Here is a 23,578-nt window from a genome sequence, read left to right as displayed (position 1 = left end):
GTCCGACTTTTAGCAAAAATAGACGACCCCTTTGTATCTTTTGTTTTGCTTTGTTCACACTTTTGCACATGCAATCATCTCCTACCACACATACACCAACACGCTCTCGCAAAATTATGCCCATTAAGACAATCCCAAACCAATTCTAAAGTCCCTCTAGAAATGAAAAACGCGATTATCAAACTGAGCGAGTGAACAAACCAAAATAACACAATCATAACACCACTATTTAACTGAGGTATCACAGCACTTTCAATTAGAAAGCTGTCGCATTTGTTTGCCTCTATTGTCGATGTTGAGCACAACTGAACCCGCATCAAGCCGCCATTAAAAACACCAACTGATTAAAAACCATTTAATTTGATAGCTAAAGTGGTGCTTCCCCATTTTCAGACGAGCCATCCATCACGACGGCAGACGCACAAATGCAAAAAAACAATTGGACTCCAATGGTTGCAAGCGTTGAATCACGCTGCGAGACATGCTAAAGCTAATTTGCCAGACAAATTAGTTGGCTCGATTCAAACTTCATTGGCGAAGTTATAAAAATGTCGTATGGAGAGGAAAGTGCTCCTGCCGTACATTTATAGTAATTGTTTCAACGGATCCCCGCTGTGGGGGGCATTTTAGACGCCCACCCCACATGCCATTTTTTAAACACTGCCACTGTCAAATGGCTTGGCTCAGGATCCCAGACGCTACAAAGACAGCTCCTCCATTCCTTTTCACGACTGGAGTCCATCTTCCCTGCAATGCAAACACATGCCGACCTGGTTGCAGTCCAGTATTTTTAGGCGCGTACGCTCCATTAAACCGTGCTGCAACACAAGGTAAAAGTTAGTTTTGCATCATGATTAGTTCTATTCAGAGACCTGGGGACAACTCTGGAAAGCTGCATAACAAAGAGATCAACCAAACAAATGAAAACCATTTAATACAACCAGGTTTTTCTTTCAGTTTTACAAAGCTTTTCACGCTGTTAAAGTGCCACTTAGACTATGTTTTGAGGCTGCAAAAGTTATCGTTCTTTGAGTGTTTGCTCAGTGATAGGACGTGAGGAGTTCTTGAAGCTTGCCAAATAACTCAAACATGGCTGCTAAAATTCATTCCGCTGTTATTTCACGGATTTTAAGTCGTGTTCTTCAGATACATTTGCTTTTGATTGGGTTTCTTTTTCTACAAACGTACATGGTTAAACTTTTGACCAGTGTGTGCATGTCTAACTGCTGAACAGTGCTAAACCATTGTTTTTCCTTTTGGCTAGGACTCAGTTGTTCAAGGGGTTTCGTATTTCAATGAGAATATTCTTCAGTGTTGGAATAAAGGTAAAATGAAATTACATTAAAATATCCAACATAATAATTGAATAACTTATTTATGTTTATGAGGTGCTTTGAATGAATGAGCCTTTGAATTCCAGTAACTAAAGATGAAGAGCTTTTCTTCATTATTGTTGGCCTCTGCTCTGCATAATTTATTTTTTTACTGTACTTGCAAAATTATGCCAAGCTACAGTAATGTATTTTTCCTGCCAAATGTATTACAGCAAATTGCATCAGAGGTTGGAGTAAACTAAAATAAATATATCATTTGTACCAATTGTGGTTAATAAAGAATCAGTTTGTTTAAAGTGAAGTCAAAGTTTTATGTAAAGGCAGGTTTGATGGGGTGGGGGGGGTGCTTTGGGATTGAACTACTTTCCGGAATATTTACCTCACCTTGAATTAATCACAGTTAATTCACTCACTGTTTTTTGCCAAATGTGGGCTTCAATTTGTTCCCAAACTTTTGTGAAACATTGCTCCATCTTTAAAATGTCTTCATCTGCAAGCCATATCTGGTGGAATATTTATTTAAGAAAACACTTGAATGAATGTAGTGTCTTTTAAAGTTCCTTTACATCAATTTATTGGTCGCAAGTTTGCCAAGATGGTCAAAATGCATGCAGATGCTATACTCTGCCCACTTTCGTATCTCTAAATAAAAAGGCTCCAAATAAACTAAAAGAAAAAGTGTTAGAAAATATGTATCAGACTTAAACTTGTGCCTTTCTTTATGATTTTATGGCCTGTCTGTGTAGCTCTGTTTCCTTTGTGAAGCTCATTGTATCTCTGATTTATGAAAAGTACTCCATAAATTAAAGTTATGATCATGAGCATGCTATTCAATCGCTTTTACTTCCACATATTTATGTTATTTCACAAAAAGGCCCTGCTGGAATACAATATTATCTACCAGGAAATCCTGTTCAAGACGTACAAATCAATAATGTACCGAAAATACATTATAAAAACAGAGAGACAAAGGGTTGGGGAATTAGGAGCTAAAAACAATCATGGAAAATATTTTGAGAACAGTTGTACAGAAGAATGTTGTAATTAAATCCACTTATGCAGATTTGAAGATTCTCAAATTCACCAAAGTTTTCTGATCTGGGATTTGTATTCATCTAAGAAAATGTGAAACACTCAAGAGCACTCCTATAGACATTTGAGTGCTGATATGTCAGTGCTAAATGATTGGTTATATTGTTTTACTTCATGCTAAATCTACATATAATAAAAAAACAGAAATAACCTAAATGTTCTTTGTTAAGAATTAAAATAAATACTAGAATCTGAATCCACTTTATTGGCCAGGTGTGTAGGCCAACAAGCATAAAACATTAGATATTGCAAGCTTACGTGAGTCAACAATATAGGCTCCAATTTTAATAATAATATGTTAAAGGGAAAACACTTGTTCACAGAAGTAATAACCTTTACACACGTCTATTTAATGGCTTATCTGTGGTATGTTGACTCCTTTTACAGCAGCAGCTTTAAAATAAATAGACTATAAAATTATTTCTGTAAGAAAAAAAAAGCATCTCTTCTGTCTCAGGCCATTTTCCCTCTGATTGTAGATGTCCACCTCCAGACACTATTAAATAAAATATTCAAGTTGTTCTTGTTTCAATCCTAATACTACCTCCACTTCAGCACAACTACAAAATTAAGCAGTTATCAAGAGAATTCTGACATTCACCAAAGTTTCCTAATCTAAGATTTGTTATTAACTCAGAACAAATCTACCAACACTCAAGGGCAAAATTATGGATGTTTAAGAGCTGATATGCCTGAGGACGTCTTTATGTATTTTCAGTCAGACAGCTCCCATTGTAATGGTTTGAAATGTTTATTGCAGCAGCTGCAGGATATTGTCTTTGTTTGGCATCTAGGCTCCGGCCTCATCGCTGCAGGCTGAGTTATTTTACATGCAGAAATTTGAGAAGTAATGAGATAATATCTTAAACCTCCTAACTGGGGCTTGCCGGTGTTTCAGAGAAAGTGTTAGGGCTGAAAGTATGAGGGCAGCAGTGCTAAAGACAGAGCAGAGGGAGAGACTGGATTATGCTCCCTTTTATAACATTTAACGAAAAATGTATTCAACTTTTTATTTCAATTATGCAATTTTTTTCCTTCACTGCAAATGCTAAATACATAAATAAGTGCTCAGGTTAGTATTTTTAAGTATATTCTAAAAAGATAAAACATCAACATCAATAACCTGCCTTTACACAAAGGTATTTCTTTTTTTTAAGTCATATTTTTGGGCATTTTTGCCTTTTTTTTTAATGGATAGGACAGCTGAAGAGAGATAGGAAATGTGGGGAGCAGAGAGTGGGGGAGGACATTCAGTAAATCAGGGGTTCCCAAACTAAAAAAAATATACAGGTGCCAAAGACTTGCAACCTCCACTGTCCCTCAAAGTGATTTAATGTGGCTTCATTTAGCTGGTCTGCAGAAAATTAGCCTACCTATATAAGCATGTGGCTGTGTTTCCTGTGCTGTTATGAATTAACCTACTGCCACTGATGCTTTTGATAAGTAACTGATCACTAACCCTAAACGTAGGAGTCATCTGGCAAAAAGAAAGGCAGAAAACTCATCACATTTTCTATTTTCAAGGTTTTATAACAAGGTTAACTACTATTTTTGTCGATATTCTTTACTACTATGGGTAAAATGTACTGTTTTTAGATGACTTTAAAAAAACATTCAGGAAGACATCTCACGACCCCCCATTTGTATCTCGCGACCCCCCAGGGGGAGGCTTGAATTGAACCTGTGACCTCTGCGACAGGAGCTATAGCCTCTGTATATGGAGGGAGCGCTTAGACCGCCAGGCCAACGGCGCCCCACACACTGGTATTTTAATTACAAATATATCACAAGTCTTATTATCTTACATTTGTCTTATGTTTGAAAACCGTGTATTCAGCGTCTGTCTTATGAGTCCTTTCAGCTTTGTTTTTACATTTTATTTTGTTCATTTCTGACTCCTCTCTTCCTCTCTTTTCAGCCCTGAGTGATTTCCGTCTGAATGCAGCAATCTCACGCCCTTATATGGGCATTGCAGGGGTGTTTACCTGCAAATTTGGAACACCTGGCACAAGCTTCAAATTAACGAGGACTTTGTGTTCATCAGTATAACAACACAGGTGTGAATGACTCTGCAGGGACATGGTTTTGCTTGAGACCTTTTTTTTTTGTAGGGATCTTCTTAAAAAAATAATTCAAGGATAGGACAGCGTGAGAGAGACAGGAAATGTGTGTAGAGAGATAGAGAAAGCGGGGTCTGACATGCACCAAATCATGCTAATTGACCCCACCACCAGTACGACGAGTACTGCAACCACATGAGGCACCCACTCCACCAACCGAGCCAAACCAGCACCTGGGGGCCCAATAACTTTAAACTCTTGTGACATTGGAGAAACAAACCAGCTCTGAATGTATGCATTTTAAGGCTCACTTACTTTCTGGATAATTAGTCGTCTTCCACATAAGTTCCTGCGTTTGGTGACAGCAGTTTGAGGGTTACCTCTCAAGTGACCAGACTTCTTCTCTCACACATCAAATCTGTTTTTCCTCCCTCAGTTTTAAGGGTTTCTCTAAACTGCGTCATTAACCATCATTTAAAACTTGAGTGTGAGTTTTCTAAACATCTGCTCCTGCCGGACAGATGTGTCCCTTTCCTAATTGTTTAGTCACACTGTCACTGTGATGGCGGCAACCATGGTAACCAATCAGCTTCGCTTAAAATCCATGACTTTTATTCACACACACACACACACACACACACACACACAAAACACACATACACCGTCACACACTTACATACCAACATACCCTCTTCTTTTTGCTCACCAAAGTAAAGAAAGAAGGTACCGTCATGCAGTTTAAGGTTTCCATTTAGCGTTGCAGGCTGGTGTGAGCATGTTTTATGTTGTGTTTGTGTGTGTGTGTGTGTGTGTGTGTGTGTGTGTGTGTGTGTGTGTGTGTGTGTGTGTGTGTGTGTGTGTGTGTGTGTGTGTGTGAAGATGTGTGTTCACTAAACAGCCATATTACTGAAGTAGTCTAAGGCCTGGAGCCATGCTATTGTGCAGGCTATTGGATTAACTGGGCGCATGCTAATAGACACGCTCAGACCTTTGCCAGGGTCTTACACTGACAGACACACATTCTGCTGCTTTCTTTAAAGCACATACACACAAACACACACTAACACACACACAAACACACTGCCAAAATGCCTGATTTCAAGGCTATGTGCTTGGCTAATTGTGTGCAGTCTGCTCTCTGATTATGAAATGTTGTTTTGAGCTTAAGGCCACATTTCTTCCATCAAAAAAATGTCATTCCTCCAAACTAACACTGACATGTTACACATTTTGGAAACAGGAACCACACAGATGAGGATACACACTTTTAGGTATTTAAACTAGTTTAAGACTGATTTATGTTCTTTTTTTTTTTTTTAAATTAAACCTAAATCTAAAGTTTTGGGGGAGATTACTTTAAATTAAACTCTCAAGGAGATCTGACAATCTCCTGCTGTTTTCTGGCAGATGCTGAATGGCTTGTTCTCACACACATGCAGGTAAAAACTCATAAACACAAATGGAAAAAAGCAAGTCATACCATCCAGCAGCGTCACCTGCAACATCAAAAAAAGAAACCCTCTGATATAACAGAATGTGACAACTTCTAGTGAATGTTAACATACTTTAGAAATAGATTCAAAGCAAAGTTCTGCAGCGACAGTGGAACATTTTCAAATTCCACAGAATATAATATAATATTTTTTTCCTGGAGAAACATCTGAATAAAGTGGGATCATCTTATATTCAGAGTTTAATAACACACAATAGGCAGCACCAATTATCTGTAAGCCACGTGCCCTTGTGACTGAGGAAGCCGCAACTAACCACTACAGTATTGGGGGGAGGAAAGATTAAGAGACATGGTGAAAAAAGTTGCTGAAAAGTAGGACAAGTTGAGGCGGAGTTATGATGCTCATTTACAGAAAGTTATCAGTGTAGCAGAGGCATTAAATAACTGTTTAACAGCCAAGAATTATGAAGTGAGGAGTGCAATGGCCGGCGATGGCAAGCACATAAGGATCATCTTAAAATGAGTGAGCATGTGAGGGTTTATCATTGTTATCAAGTAAGGCTGGGCGATATAAAAAATGTTTTCATATAAATCCATAAGTATCACGATAAAAATCAAATCATTATTTCATTTAAATTCAAAGGCAGATTTTTTCTCCTGAGTGAAAGTTGACAGGTTATAAGCTTGTATCTGGATATCGTTCTATGATAAGCTTCTTGAATCTCTCATTTTTGACAGCGCTAACAGGAAGCAGGTCTTTTGTGTACGATGAGATTTTTGTGAAGTTTTCGTTTGTAGAGTCTTATTTTTCTGAGGTTGAGATGATTTGCATAATCAGATTTATTTACCCACATCCTGAAAGTGTATTTAATTAAGTATATTAAGTCACTGGGTAATTCAGAGTTCACACAGTGTTAGACTAACGACTCCGCTTTGAACTTGTAGGTTTTATGTTTTCTTACGTGTCGCTGTCGCTTGTTTCAGCTGTGTTTCACATTCCACTCCAAACATCCTTAAGCCCCCCTAACTCTTACCCTAGGACATGATTTGCTGGTCTTCTTCTTCAGTGTAATGTTGAGTGGCAACTAGCGCTTATGACACTTTAGCGCCCCCTTCCTTTCCAGTGGTAGGGGGGTGTACTGATCTTGTTTCCTCTTGTCAAGATCTTTGCTTGTGTTCTTGTTCTCGTATGCACGTTGCTTTGGATAAAAGCGTCTGCTACATGACATTGTAACATTGTAACATTGTAATTACAGGTTTAAATATATAACATTATTATCGAAAATTTGTTAGATTTATATTGAGAAAATGTATATCACGATAATTATCGTTATTGAATTATCGCCCAGCCCTATTAGCAAGTGAAATTGTTGTCGTTATAAAACGATGTGGTTTTCAGAGAGTATTTTTCTAAGAATTAGTCTTGAAGGTGTGTGTGTGTGTGTGTGTGTGTGTGTGTGTGTGTTTGTGTGTGTGTGTGTGTGTGTGTGTGTGTGTGTGTGTGTGTGTGTGTGTGTGTGTGTGTGTGTGTGTGTGTGTGACAAAAAGGCAAGAAGAAATAACTCACCCCCTTCTTATTATCATTTAAATAGTATTACTTCTTATTGTTCCAAAAAAGAAATACAGGTGAGAAAATAGACACTGAAGTAACTTATCACATAGCATGCTCTTGTGCGATCTGACAGACAGACAGCAGATAAAAAAAAGAGATGAGAAACACCAGCAGAGGATGGAGAGGGAGAGGGAGAAAGAGAAAGAGAAAGGTGAGCAGCAGCAGATGATGAGAAGTTTACAGTGCAGACACTACACTGAAAATCTGAAAATAGTAGTTACAGTCAAACAAACTAATGATATCATAAATGCATGTTGCTTATTCTCTAATTCTCATAATTAAATAATTAATTAAAGCAGGTGCACATCTAAAGCACATATCTCATATTATTTTAAATTGCTAAGACGTGTATTTTGATTGTTAATAGAGTGTTGGAGTGCGTAAAAAAGCATCAAAACAGAGGTTGATCATCCGAAAAACTTCCTGAGGAGGAACTCTACATCCCCTACTGAGGTTCAAGACCCTCAAAAAGCCCCACAGTGTCTTTATATCCAAACAATTCAAGTTAATCTATTTAGAAATATCAACTCAATTAATTAGTGGACTACTGTATGGTAAAATGGCATGTGTGTGTGTGTGTATGTGTGTTTATAGTTCACATTTGGGTCCATCATGTAGTTCTGTGGTTTTGGTAACTGTAAAGAGATGGTACATAATATTTTTTGTTCGTCAGCTGTGGTTACTTTAAGCCGAATGACAAAAGGCTTCCCAGTGCGGCAGTTTGTTTGTCCTCCCTGTGCCCCCCCAACTTTTTTCTCACCAGCCGCCACTGTTGAAGAGGTGTAAACTTCCCCCTGTTGTTCACATGTATCATTAAAGGAAAATATTTTTACTTTGTTTGTATGAGTCACAATCAGAGTCAAAAAATCTGCTTCCCTTCATGTTGGAAAAGTCAGACGCAGCTCTGCAGACAATGGAAAGTGATGATTATTTCTTTGTATTGTTAGTTTCTTTAGAAAGTTAACACAGATTCATAGAGAGAAGAGGTGTTTAGCACACAAAAACCTTTTTCGCATGAAATTATGTTAGTGTTATCTGTGTAATGAACCTAACACCAGGTCAAGCTGAAGAGCTGGTGCAAGACAGGGAAACGAGCCAATTAGATTAAGTAGGAGGACCTTCAGACAGCAACAAAAATACAGATTTAGCCCTCCTGTGTCTACTCTGGACTGCAGACATCTGTGGTGTGGGTGTTTACTTTGTTTCCTGCACTAACATTCATCAACCCCTGCTGATATGCAAGTCTCATTATACCTCTGACATGTAGAGCCTTGAAGAATCCCACAGTATCTATCCTCATGTACCCTTTTACATTCACTTTTGAACTGTTTGTTCAATGGCCCTAAAGACATCAGGTCGGAAAAAGGCAGAGAAGGTGGATGCGATGAGACAGCATGCATAAAGAAATGTGAAACCAAAGAAAACACACTGCTGGAGATGTTTCCTCAGGAGAGCCTGACTCTGGGGTCAAATCCATTTTCAAAGGCTAACACGGGACTTCCAGCAGACACGTGTCTGTCTCCGATCCGCTGCGGTCCGGCTCCATGCTCTCTCACCCGTCAACACCACAGACTGTATAAAATATGGACGTAGTATCCGTGACGTCACCCATCTGTTCCTGAGAGCTGTTTTGAAGCCAATCTACGGCGGCAGCCATATTGGAAATGCGGAACTCAACCAGGCAGAGTGTGACGTAGTGTGAGCCTCCTAGCCAACAGCTTTGTGTTACCAACCAGGAGTCATCATTCATGTCCTCATTTGGGCAAAAACTTGGAATCTTAATATCTTCTGAACCGTCAAGTTAAAAAAAAATCACCCCCCGTACAGTGTGTGCCATTACAGAGATTAGCTTCGTAGGGCCAAGCCATTTTTTTAACCAGGCTGTAAATATATTTATTATTGCTGCAAATATCGTCTTTTTCCCATTCATGTCAATGTGGTTTCCAGTGTTTCTGCAGCCAGCCTCAAGCGGGTTCTCGATGTATTGCAGTTTATAACACTTCCACATGGGCTTCATCGAGACCGGAGGTTGCCACTTGGTCAACACCCACCGGCTGCCTTCACGGAACGCAGCACAGAGCAGGACCGCCAGACAGCTGGAGTTATGTGACCAAAGTTTTCCCGCAGCAATAACTGAATCAAGGATTCTCTTCCTCCTCTCCTCATCCATGTTGTCTTTTGGTCCTCTGAAAACCTCTGACTTGATGACTCAAGGACTGGCTCCGCTCAAAATGACATTTTTTTGTCGTATTTAAGTTAAAAAACGATCCAATGATAGCATGGGGTGTTTTATTCTAAAAACTGACTGGGTGTTTTCATTTTGTTTTGGTGCCTGACTTCCTGTCCCGCTCCATCTGCTCTGTTGAGATTGATGCTTCGTGCTCCCGCATCTGTCAAAAATGGAAGTCTTGCGTATCTGATCCGCTGCGTTCCGACCTGCCGGATCAGATACGCAGCCGGAATGCAACAGAGCGGATCCAGTGGGAGTTAACACATTGATCACAATAGAAACATCAGATCCGGTGCCGTGACAGATCGGAGATGGATCGGACACTGATCTGGTGGAATTTTGCCATAAATCTAAATAGAATGCCATATTCAGAACCAAAAATGTAAATGTAATTCATGTCACGTATATTAAAGAGAAGGACACCATGAAAACTATGTGGAAGTTCTTCCAAAACACAGAAATCTGGAAACTTAAACAGTAAAAAGATGTCCTTTGATATAATGTCAGCTCAGTGAGGTATGCCTTTATGATGTGGGGGGGAAAAAGTTGTACTATGGCATAAAAGACAAAGAAACCTTAAAACTACTGACCTCAATGAGTCAGGGTTATTTTTGCCATGCTCTCTTCCTCTCCATCTGAACTTTTTCTTCAGTCGTTGTTCATTCACAGATCATGAACTCAGACTGAACACACCGGAAACTCATTTCCTGTCTCCACATGCTGCCAGCTCCTCTTGACTCCTGTCACCATTCCTAAAACACAACACAACCACAGTGATTGACTATGAGAGACCAGACATGTACAGGCCAGGACTCTTGGATTTACGCTGGTGGCCCTGCTGACAAAAAATAACATAACATGACCTGCAGAGAGATAATTGGTGATAAAAACTTTACCATCAAGTGGATTATGGGTAAGATAACACTGAGATCGCATTCCAGTAAAGAATTAGTCAAATCCTTAAGCACCAGTAGATCCAGATTTTGCAATAGCAGCTAAAAAGAGACCAACTCATTCACAAAGCCCGCGCAAAGGGTTAAATGCTCCACAAAGTGTGCTGCAGATAAAATAGCATCTCTGTGAACTGATGTTGTTTACAAACAGTTGGACTAAAGTTTACCATCTGTTGAAAGTAAGTTGCCCCATTTGTAATGACAACTAATATCTGTAAACAGATATCTGCATGGTAGACCAACTAATAAGCTACTCTTATGGTCAAATTCCACCAGATCCCTGTCCCAGACCACCACTGGATCTGCTGCATTGCATTCCGGCTGCGTCTCTGATCCGGCAGGTTGGAAAGGCCGGATGCCGACGCATCAATCTCAACAGAGCAGATGGAGCGGGACAGGAAGTCCGGCACGAAAACAAAATGAAAACATCCGGTTAATTTTCAGAATAAAACACTCTGTTATCACCAGATCGTATTTCACTTAACTACAACAACAAACTGTCATGATGACGGAGCCAGGCCTGGAGTGAACAGGTCAGAGGTTTTCAGAGGCTGATAAAGACAACATGGGCCGGGTACTACGGCAGCCATTGGGGTGTCCCTCCATGCCCCCGCGGCCTGGTCCCTCGGTCATGGCTGGGGGGGTGGGGGGAATTGGCACGGCCCCCTCTGCCCTCCCCCGCTCCGGCGTGCTGGTTGGCTGGCTGTGGTTCGGGTCCTGCCCAGCTGCCTGGCTGTCTGCTCCTGGTGCCGGGCCCCCTCAGCCCTGGTGGCACCTTTGGCTCTGTCTTGAGGGGCTGTGGGGGCGGTGTTGTGGAGGTGTTCCTTGGGGGGGCTGCGGGGCCTCTCCCCCCTCTCCTCCTACTGGGTGACCTGGGGGTCGCCCTGGGTGCCCCAGCGGTACCTGTTTGCTTCCGGTCTGGGTCCTTGGCTTGTCCCCTGGCCTGGGTCTCTCGCAGCGCGTTGGGTCCTTCGGCCTGACTGCTTTCGCGGCCCAGGTGCCGGGGTGGACCGCTCGGCTGATCTGACCCAAGTGGTATCATCTGCACCAGTGGTGGTCTTCTTACACAAATAGAACACAGCACGGCGGCAACCCTCTGTGACTCAAGCTTCAGTAATGATTGTGGACACTAAGGGTTGCTTAATCATTAGTATCACCGCACAGAGTTTTTTTGGCTTCATGGTGAGATGGTCTCTCTCCATCTAAGTGTCTTAGGTGTCTCTCTCCTTCTCTTTCCCTGTCCCTTTGTATATCTTTGTGTATTCCTTTTTTTACTTTATTTAATTTTTTTGGTCCACCTAGGTGTGCACGCCCTCTTTTACAGAACATGATATTAGCTGTCAATAAAAGATAGGCCAGAGTTCTAAGAGGGATGGTGATGGTCGCATGCACACAGTCACAAGCACAGAAGAAAAATGTTTTCTTTCTTTTCTTTTGTTGCAAGAATAAATTGCATTAATATTTGACAGTTTGTGACAAACATGACACAAACCAGAAATATATATGCAGACAAGAGAAAAAGAGAAAAGAAAAGAAGAGATAAAGAAAAAAAAAAAGAAAAAAAAAAAGACAACATGGATGAGGAGAGGAGAAAGATAATCATTGATTCAGTAATTACCGCAGGAAAACCTTGGTCCCATGACTCTGCTAGACATTGCCTCTAAACTCCAACTCCATTCTCACTTCACAGGTTTCTAGTAGGACTGTACCAAATATGAGGTGAGCTTCAGTTTGCTTTGTACCGAAACAGCTGCAAGAAATGTCCTTCAGACAGACACTTTAGACTTTGGTACTGTGAGAACATTTCAGAAACAAGTGAATTAAATACTTCTGTCTTTATTACATGGACCTATGATACTTCTTAAGTTAAAAATGTAAGCATTATTACGACCATTGCAGCTCTGATAAAGCAAAAGTAGGGATGGACTTGGGTCTCATTAAAATAACTGACGCAGGACCTGCATGCTTTAGGTCTTAGAGAGAACTTGAACCCCCTTTAAGTCACACACATTGTAAGAGCTGTACATTTTCCTTGTTCTGTTGGTACCCTGGCCTCTTCTCTCGCCCAGGTGAATCCACTGATTACCTAACGAGGTGCACCTGCTCTGAGGTGCAATCAACTGCCCCCTTCAGAGGAGAGAGGCATTAGACAAAGGGACTGCTGCTCTGCTGCCTGTCATGTAGGGTCATGCCTGTCAAAACAACACTCAGGAACAGATTGGTGATGTCAAGGATACTACGTCCATTATTTATACAGTCTATGGTTTCAAGATTGCAACAGTCATGTTACAATGCAGGTTTATATGAGCAGTAATTCAATACGTCTCTGACAAGATATTATACAGTCAGAGTTATAGTTATGATATCTAACTCAAGTGACCTACAGACAGCATGGTATTAGTGTGAATTTAAACACTGTTTAAGAAACAGAGAGTAAGCATGAGAACAGGCATTTCAGTGACAGTGATCTCCCAAAGTGTCACTTAAGACATCTTTACTGTAATAATAAACGACAGGTGCTCAATCAATCTACTCCCTCTTGATCCGAGTCATTAAACCTGTCAATAACAGATTCTATTTTCAGCACAAACATTATTTAAAAGTCCACGTTCAGCTTCGAAATAACTTTTAAGTCAGGGAGGATTTGTAGGTAACAGCTGTGAAACAGACCTTGATGTTCTGCAGATCAGAAAACATGATTGAGGCAGGACGTCCTTAGACATATTGATTAATCTTTTTGCTAAAAAAAAAAGTCATGAAAACGAAGAGGTATCTTATCTTAACCTGCTCTTCAGGTTTGGTCTGCATTGCATGGTGAAGAAAATAGAGATAATCTAAAACATGTTTGGTTATTTAACACTCTGGTGCCATTAAAATAAATCAGAGGTTTTGTGTGCACATGTCCACAAATAGTAAAACTCTCCCAGGTTTCTTTGTGGATGTTTCAGATAGACTTGTATGACAACATCTGTCTGGATGGTCTGTTGTTACAAAGCAAGCAAAATTTCCAACCATTCCAAGTCTATGGTTTATATTTTCTTTTTTATAATCTTGTAAGTTGCAATAACTGGCTTCAAACTCCTTTGTTTGCGACATCAAAAATACTGCTGAGCTCCCTATATGTACAGCACGCCATGTCCTTTTCTTACTCAGCTTTCTCTGTCATTACTTGCCTTGGGCCCGATCTGAGAGCTCTAAAAAATTTCATCACCCATGATTTCCAAATATGTTTAGTTTTCATGCATATTTGTATTATATCTGTGCAGATAAAGAAGAAGTGCATGGTGAATGATTTTATTCATTTCTAAACAAAATAATTCTCAATGAGTTTTCAAAAGCGGCTTCCGCCCCTATTGACACAGTGTCCTTCACAGTTAAGCTCTGAGGAGAAAAATAAGACTCAACTTTGACAAACATGACCTAAAGAGGGGCACACAGTATGGTTAAATAGATATACTGAAATAAAAACTGATTACAGGTCAACAGGTCCACTGAAATTAAAGCTGGAAATTCACTGAGGTCCCATCACCCTCCCTCTAACAAGATTCCTTTAAAAGATGATACAATAGGTCACACACGCTTAAATGTATGTAGACACACGCACACACATACAGACGCACACAAACACACACACATCCGCCCTCTGCTGCAGCCCCATTGAGAGGTTAGTGACTCTTCACACATGCATGCAGTGGAGCATAGTAGTATCCTGCAGAGTGGCCATTCACCTCTCAATCACACACACTCACACACTCTCCCTGTGAGTTCTGTTTCTTGACCCCGTCTACATCTGCCACATTAGAGCTACATCATGTACAGACACAAATGCTCACACACAAGTGCCCACACACACACACACACACACACACACACACACACACACACACGCACGCACACGCGCACACACACACACACACACACACACACACACACACACACACACACACACACACACACACACAAACAAACAGAGGAAGAAGAAATTCTGAAATGCTTACTGCATGTATGTATCAGTGATGCACCGACTTCTTTACGCCTTTGTGTTTTAAAATATAAATATATGTATGGATATTATCTGTAATAAAGAAATGTTATTAATGTGACGCTGACCACTATCTTCAGTGAATTCATGGTCAGCAAATTAAGAATTAAGACAGGTGAATTTCTCAAAATTGTGGTCAAAATTGAGCCCAAAATTAAGTAATGAATTTCAATTATTCTTAGGAAATTGTTTGAGTCGTTAAGAATTCTGCTACATTACAAAAGGCAAAACTGAAATCCTTCGAAATGATGTTTAGGGGGCGCTGGTGGCCTAGCGGTCTAAGTGCCCCGCATACAAAGGCTATAGTCCACGTCGCAGAGGTCGCCAGTTCGACTCCCAGCCATAACCATCTGCTGCATGTCTTCCCCCACTCTCCACTCCCCACATCTTCTGTCTACCTTCAGCTGTACTGTCAATAAAAGAAAATAAGCCCCCCCAAAATATATATATATACAAGAAAAAGAAAATTATGTTTGAGTTTGTAAAATTGAGAGCTCTCAAAGCTGAATCTTTTGAAGCATCAACAGAAATCGAAATCACATCAAAGACCTATTACTGAAAGAAAACCCAGGAAAAAATATCAGCAGTTTTGTCATTCTTTAAAGTTAGCACACATGGCATGTAATCTTTAACATGCACCACTATAGAAACGGCTCCTGAGCATTCACTGGTGAGCACTAACCCCAACACCTCATATAAACTCTACCTGGGCAGGCCACACGGGTGCAGTTTTTCACCTTAAGGCCAAACAGGTGTTTTGATTAACTAGCTTCAGGGGGAGATTCCTGGAAAGCTTAATGTTTACTGAATTTCTTAGAAATTGAAGCAAACAAAAGAAGCAACTCTCTTTAAAGGAGCTTTAGGATTACAGACCAGAGTAATTTCATCACTGAGCTGGTTTTCACTGCCTTTCTGCTTGCTTTTTCACATTAAAGTTTGCCACCAAATTGACCAACCTAAACTTGAATCAAGCAGCCCGATCCAAAATATTATTCCTCTTCTCTAAATTGATGCAAGTCTGTAAAAGAGACACCATTGGAGTAGGTGGGTGGCAGCAACTTGTGCATTGTTAGAAGAATTCAAGGTCACTTCAAGCTGTGACAGTTTCTTCTCTATTCAAAAACCCGAAACATACAAATTCACAAAGCACAGTAATGAGGCTGCCGATGCAGTTACAGCAGCTTGATGTCCAAAAACAGCTAAACCAAACAGTTGGATATTATCTAATGCAGCATTGATACCATTTTTAATGTACCTTGAAAATAAACAGTACCGTTTCAAGAGAAGATGCATTTGTGTGCAGCTTATTTTAATGACAAGGATCGTATAAGAGCTGGGAGTTATTCTAAATGTGAAAGGACTTATTGTAGAGATACTACAGTCAGAAGGCTGGCACAGAGACTCCAAGTAAAAATCAAGAAAGGGAGATTAGAGTCTGTGAGTAGAGAGAGGAAATCCTCATCTTTGCTGTGCAAACAGGTGAGAGAGTGACGGAGAGAGGGAACGATTACAGGAGGAGGAAAAAAAAGAGTCGGAGAGGAAATCTGCCATCCTGCCTTTGCTCAGCAAACAGAAGAGTAGCTCAGGGGTTTTAAGAAGAGAGGAATAGAGAAAGAGAGGGGGATGAAAGGAGGAACAAAGAGAGAAAACAATAAAGCAGAAGTGAGAGTGAGACGTTTAAGGACAGAATGAAGATTCAGCATATAAGGGAGGCAGAGAGTGACGGTGCCGGGGGCTCGTTGAACAGCCTCCTTTTTATGCACAGACACGAACACCTGACAGACAACTCTGATATGGAGCAATACTACACACGCACACATTATGCACTAATGCACACCCAACTTGTGATAGGATGTATTACATATTACAAGCTGTTAAGTCTGCAGTCAGGGCAGATGTTTATTCATGAAGAGCACAGGAGGAGAATGTCAGGGCGTACCTGCTGCTTAGCTTATACCCACCGTAGACAATATATCAAAGTGGACGCCATAATTGTTCACCGACTTTGGAGCAAAAAGATTTAGAGCTCCCTCTACTGACTAGCTGCAGTACAGATCATAAACCCTGCCTCCCCCATGTTAACAGATGTTCCTGTTCCCCATCCATTTGACAGTTTCTCTTCGCAATTCAAACTAACAAACTAAAAAGTCTCTAGAGGGGCGCTGGTGGCCTAGCGATCTTAGCGCCCCATGTATAGAGGCTATAGTCCTCGCCGCAGAGGTCGCAGGTTCGACTCCCGGCCAGTCGACCATATGCTGCATGTCTTCCCCCACTCTCTACTCCCCACATTTCCTATCTCTCTTCAGCTGTCATGTTAATAAAGGCACAAAAATAGAACTTGAAAAAGTCTCTACTGTGTTAAAAAAGTGAAGAAAGTCTGAAAGTTGATGACAGCAATGTTGGGTACTACTGGTTTACTAAATACTAGCCACACAATACACACCATGACAAGTGACTAAGGGGAATACTGACACTTCTATGTTTCCACTTAAAGCACTTGGTCATAGACTGTCTTCTTTGACACATCATATTTAAAAGGATAGTTCATTTCTTTGAGTGGGGCTGCACAAGGCACTTGTCAATAGTAAGTGAATTAGCGAAGAAGGATGCTCGGCAGCTTGACCCCTTTGTTTTAAAAAGCAGCCAGAGAATGGAAGCTAGGCTATCAACCACTACAGACAGGGCCAGCTCCATGTCATTTAGCACAGGTGTTCTCAAACTTTTTGGAGCCAGGGACCCCTTACAGGTGAGAACATTTTCCAAGGACCCCCTCATAATCGTAACATAGATTAAGCAAATGCTTAACACAACATCTATCGCCCGTTTGATCACTAAAGTAGAAGACTTCACTGTGTCTTTGGAGTGATGCCTTTGTGGCATGCTTCATATGTTAAATCTGAGTGACAAGATACAGAGCGACAGCATCAAACTGAGTGTGAGAACGATCCTCAAATAAAGATAGAAATTGAAGAGCTTTGAATTCATGAGCAAGAGGTGATAAATGCCGAAATGTGTTTAAATCATGTGAGAACTTACAGGAAAATTATGAGAAAACGATGTCTTGAATTGTTTTGTCATTAAAAATGTAACAAAACAGCATCACTCTTCTGTTTAACATGATGCAGTAAGCTTTAAGCTTTAATCTACATCGTTTTTTTCCATCTACTTTTACTGTTCAAACACATACTCTGTTTCAAGTGCTTTACAAAGTCCATTAAGGAATGCCAAGATGCTTGTGTTATTTAAAACAACCTTTCATTTTTCTTCATCCAGCTTCCTGCCACAGTGAGACACCTGGTTTGTGATTAAGACTGTATTTATTTTAATCATTTCAGTTTCTACATCAAGTCTGGTCCTTTGTCTTTTAGAAATGTAATAAACCCGACACGTTATTTTCAGAGACACCTTGTCTATCATTTCTTTCTCAGCTATACTAAATAAATAAATACACACACATTGGGATCCAATTAAGGATTTGAACTGAATTCTTCAATATCACAATCACTCCTGGATAAGATTGTTGTCATCAAGGCTCAAATTGGATAGCATTGTCTTGAAAAGGAGAGATGCACACTGTTAACAGTTACTGTGATGGTAATTAAAAATTGATTTAACAAGGTGAGGTTATTAAAAAGAGAGCGGAACATTTTTGGAACCATCAGTCCCCACCACTTTCTAACTGTGTTATTTGATGATTCAGTTTTCAGATCTGCAGTCATCCATCGCAGGACATTTTGGATTTTGGCACTTCAAACTGATTGCTGCTATTAAAGCACACTGGGCTAAAATTTAGTCAAAAACACAGTCATAGCATGTCAGTTATTTGTTTATTCTAGTCTTTTCTTTTCTGGTGGTTGACAGGCACCTTGTTTGGTGACCTGACAGTGGCACTCACTAATGGAGTCTCTCCCCGAGTGTCACCACACACACACCCACCCACACCCACCCACTAAAACACACACACACACACACACACACACACACACACACACACACACACACAAAGTGCTGCAGAGAGAACAAAACTTTGGATTGCACTTCACTGCTCCGCTGGTATTGCCAAATTGCCACCTTTACCCCTCCTCCCCATCCGTCTCTGCCTCTCCTCCTGTCTGTGTGTGTCGTCCAAAACCAGACACGGGCGAAGGACAGGAAAGGACACAGCACAAAACACAAAGGTCAAAACACCACTGCACATCCGGACCTGACAATTACACACTGCTGTAGCTTGCTGAAACCACTAAAACGTGCCAAGACAACTGAGAGGGAATCTGAAGTCAGATCAGCAGTTCAAGTGTGACAGCAGCAGTGACAACAACCGACAATGAAATGTGCTCTCTTATTTTACATGAATGCATGAATGCATGTTGTTACACACACACAGTTGCATTGGAAATTATTAATGGACTCAAAGCAGCGGCATTTTTCATAGGATATCAAATTAGGAGTTCCTAAAAGGGTTCTTCTCAAGAACAACCTGCTGACTGTTCACTATCCAGCTTTTTACACAGCTACTTATAGAACCATAGTTTAACACTAGATATAGATTCAGATTTTATTTGAAGTTTGAGCTGCATCCATAATAACACTTAACTCCTTGGACTTCTTAAAATGAGCTACCTCAGCTGTTATTACTCATATTAAACCGAACATTTCCAGCGATGGTGACATACAACAAGGAAAACAGGACCTCATGAATCAGCAAAGCACCTTCTCCCAGTCTGATATTCATCAGCCATTAAACACAGCTCTATCTAATACCATGTTCTGTTACTCTAAGCTTTCACCATCTTAGCCTGTTGTTGCAGTGCTAGTGCTCTCAAATATAAGATATTTAAATAAATGTGCTGCCAACTCTCCATGCCCATAAACGCTCATACGGGCACAAAAAACACCTATGTGCACACATGCACAGTAGCTCACAGACTAGTACATGTCCCGACATTTATGATGTCTTCTATGTGAAAAAAAGGTGGAAGTTTCGGGTGAAGGTGAACAAACAAGCCTGCCTACAAACAATACAGAATTACGCGCTGCGCAACTGAGCCAGTGACGGGGCCTGCATACACGCAATAAGCTATACATCATATTTTTGCACAGATACTAAGATCAAACACAATCAACTGTATTCAGATCTTCATCATTATATTAATGAGCAATGCACAGAAAGAAGTAGGCTTCCAGGAACTCTAAAAATGTGCCTCATCCACCAAATACATTGAATTTATGCACTGCAGCCAGAAAAATACGCACTTACCATTTGATGTCTTCATCATAAAACACTCTGTTGTTATGGATGACAGAGAATGCATGGGTGCATCTGAAGAGCTTGGACTCTCACGGGGATGGTCGCTAGTGTCTTGGCAATAAAAGAAAATCCGGGTCCCCTTCCTCGTCCTCAGACTTTCTTAGTCCCTGGCTGACACTTCTAAATCTCCCTCATCTCCATAAAGCAGCACCTGAATAAGCCTTACTTGGGTCGACATCTTTCTCCTTTGCTGTTTATAACTGCACGGACATTTTTGAAAAACAAACCGATCCACAGTGATACACACTGCTGCTAAACAAGCGAAACTGGCGCTCAAACACAAAGTGAGTGTTTGTAAGGTCAAAGGTTTCATACGTACTGCGCAATTGGCTGAACTTAATCACCTGATTCGCGTTTCAGTATATTTTTAAGGTTAAAAAAAATGATATGTATAATGTAAGCTAATTTCTTTTCTTCTTTATTTTCACTTCATGTTAGACCTCTAACCTCTCTAACTATGGTGGATAATGATAAGTTGAAGTCTATAGGCATTGCATGGACGCCAACACTGGCTTACAAACTGGTTCTTTGGTTCATTAAGCTCACACACACTTCTCTTTCGATGGGTAAAAGTCGAGCAGATCCCACCGCTGCCACAAATGTAACCGAGGGTTTTCAATGACATCTATACTTTATCAACACGAGGCTCCTTGGTCTGAACGAGACGGTCAAACTTTTTCGGCGCACCGCTGTCAGGTCACAACTCATCATCACACTTTGTGCACCTTCAAAATAAAAGTCCAGGATGCTTCACAAGGAAACCTAAAATCCTCAGAGCCCTATAGATAAAACAAAATAGCTTACAGTATTTTTGATGTATTGACTTAAATTTTAAATATATACTACTCGTATGTAAAGAGAACTGTGTTTTATTTGATTAATTTTAATTAAACCTCAGCAAATTTCTGATTTGAGGGTGCTATGCACTCCCAAATCCCCCCCTGGCGCTGCCTATGGGTATGATTATAGTCCACCTGGGTCTGTGATTAGAACTATATATATAGTAACAGTGTACTATCAAAAAAAATAACAGACTTTAGCTATGGACTATTGGCCAATTATAATCAAACATTTACATGCTAAACTCTTTAATCAGCTGGCCTCATGTTTAACCTGTTAGACACGTTTGTCAGAGTTTCCCATGAGTACATCAAGCAGAAAACGTTTCTGGCCAATTCCTTTCTTAGCAATACAATGATTTTCAATCTTTGTAACTATAACTTTCAACTTGATGAAGGAACTTAGTCAGCAAGTGAGGAATATGGAGTGGCAGCTAAGCTAGAAGCCTTTAAAACTATCATGTTTTAAATTGGAACTAAGAATGAAGTGGTTTATTAAGTATCTTGTTTGTAAGTCTTTGTAATCCTGAATCCTTGTCAAGACCTTGCCTTTGGTAACTCTATCTGAGGAACCATGACTAAATGTGAAACGCTTTATAAAGTCCTTATGTTGGTTTTGCCGAAGAAGAGTTCTGAGGTCTGCAGTTGATTCAGAATGCAGCAGTTTGTATTCTGAGTGGATCACGCAAATATGAGTCCATTACTCCAGTGCTAGCCTCTCTGAATTGGCTGCATGTTCAGGCCAGAGTGGACTTCAAGCTGCTCCTGTTAACTCACAAAGTAATAAATGGCATTGCACCTTCATACCTGACTGACCTGGTGAACCTATATATGCTTGATCGGGCACTTCGTTCCCAGGAGATTGGTCTTCTTAGTGTTTCCAAGGTCAGAGAGACAGTTGGTGAACAGGCTTTTTCTTCTGCACTGACTTTATGGAACAGTGTCCCTATTGATATTAGACAGGCATGTTTGGTTGAGGTATTTAAAGCATAGAAGACCCACTTGTTCACTGTTGTGTGTGTCACATCTCTTTGTTGCCCTGCTTTATGGTGTGTTGTGTTTTTGTATGTTTCTATATGTTAATGTTCTTGTATTGGTATTTATTTAAGGCTTAGAATCTCTGTGAAGCACTTTGATTGGAAGCATGTATTACTATTATTATTATTATTATTATTATTATTATTATTATTATTATTATTATTATCATTATTACTGGTATTATCATTATTACTGGTATTATTATTATTAGCATTTTTATAATCATCATTATCATTATAATTTTGAAGAACTGGAACTTTGTATAATTTCAAAACCCTTAGTTAGACTCTTAACATGAACAGACAGTTAATCACATCTGTTTTGACCTCTTTGAACTGACTTTGTGTTAAATTCAGAATACTGAGAAAAAAATATTCAAACATGTGAACAGAGCCCTGCTTGGCCGAGCTCCAAAGTTAAATGATTGACCTTTTGCCTCCTCATAACACCAGTCAAGATTGTAAGTTCTCTACCAAGGCTTCTCTCAGTGACCACTTGACACATTTGTTAGAACTGTGGAGACTTTGTCCTGCAGTTGGCAGCCCATGTGCTTGAATATTCCTCTATTTAGCCTGAGGTCTTTGGATTCTGTCGCCTCTTTAAAAAAGCAGCTAAAAATCCATCTGCTCACACAGACACTTAGAAAGCATGAGGCATTTTATGTCCCACGTCTGTTTGATTTCATGCTTCATCTTTAGTTCATTTCTTTGATTTGATATATTTCATATACTGGAGTATTTATTTGATCAATAAGCACATTACACCTTGTGTCTGTTAAAGATGCTACATGAATCAAATGTTCTTTCTCTGTGTGAACAAAGGGCCTCCAAGAAGATCCAAATTTAGTTATTTTGTAGTGTGAAAGTAAAAAAGACCCAGTGACAAATTTAGTAAAATCTGTTATTTCAATAAGAATTTATAAGCTTGACTATTTTCAAGAGCATCTGGTGATCATGAACTGTCAAGGCAGCAATCTATGTAAGCAGCATGTTTCACAAAATTACTTGGTAGCCATAGTAACTTGTCCGCAGGTGACAGTGGGGAGTTTCCTTCAAACACCAGGAAATGAAACGAAGAAAAGAGATGTGATAATGTTGTAACTTGTGGCCTTGCTCAGCCCTTTCTCCACATGTTGCCTGTTTTTAAATTATTTTTTGATGCTGTGGCAGAGAGCTGGGGGAGATGTGGCTTCTGTACAATGAAGTTTCATATGTGGTGATATACACAAAGCTTTATCAGACATGGAGAACAAGGGCTGAATGTTTTTGCCATGACAGTTTTTTTGTTTTTGTTTTTTTTATTCTCAGAGCGTCCAGAAGCACAGGAGTCGTCTCAAATCTCTCCAATCTGTTTTTACAAACAGTTAACACAAATGTCCCTGAGCCGCTTTTCTTTGGGACTATTTCTCTAGAATCAATTCTGTAGTTCAATTAAACTTGTTCACTGGGTATAACCAAAACGATGAGTAAGGTTTTGCTGGCTTTATTTCATAATTTGAGTTAAAATCTAACACTACAAGCACATTGCAAAGACCATGATTTCTTAAACTATTACAAGTCATTTTTCTGTGTTACATGTGTCTGCAGACCTAGAGGCAGCAGATTCAGGACTGTCTTT

The 23,578-nt window shown here is 40.1% G+C and overlaps 1 protein-coding gene across 1 annotated transcript in view; it reads right to left on the bottom strand.

Annotated features, from left to right (window-relative positions):
• tenm3 (teneurin transmembrane protein 3) overlaps nt 1-20,734 on the bottom strand; it is a 517,897-nt gene extending 497,163 nt beyond the window's left edge. The window contains 1 exon segment of the mRNA XM_034688142.1: nt 20,034-20,734. The gene's annotated coding sequence lies outside the window, so the exon portion shown is untranslated.
• Nucleotides 20,735-23,578: the final 2,844 nt, after the last annotated feature.

This window comes from Notolabrus celidotus, chromosome 7 (assembly GCF_009762535.1).
Source record: "Notolabrus celidotus isolate fNotCel1 chromosome 7, fNotCel1.pri, whole genome shotgun sequence".
NCBI classification, from domain to species: domain Eukaryota; kingdom Metazoa; phylum Chordata; class Actinopteri; order Labriformes; family Labridae; genus Notolabrus; species Notolabrus celidotus.
This window is presented reverse-complemented; position numbering and strand designations above follow the sequence as displayed.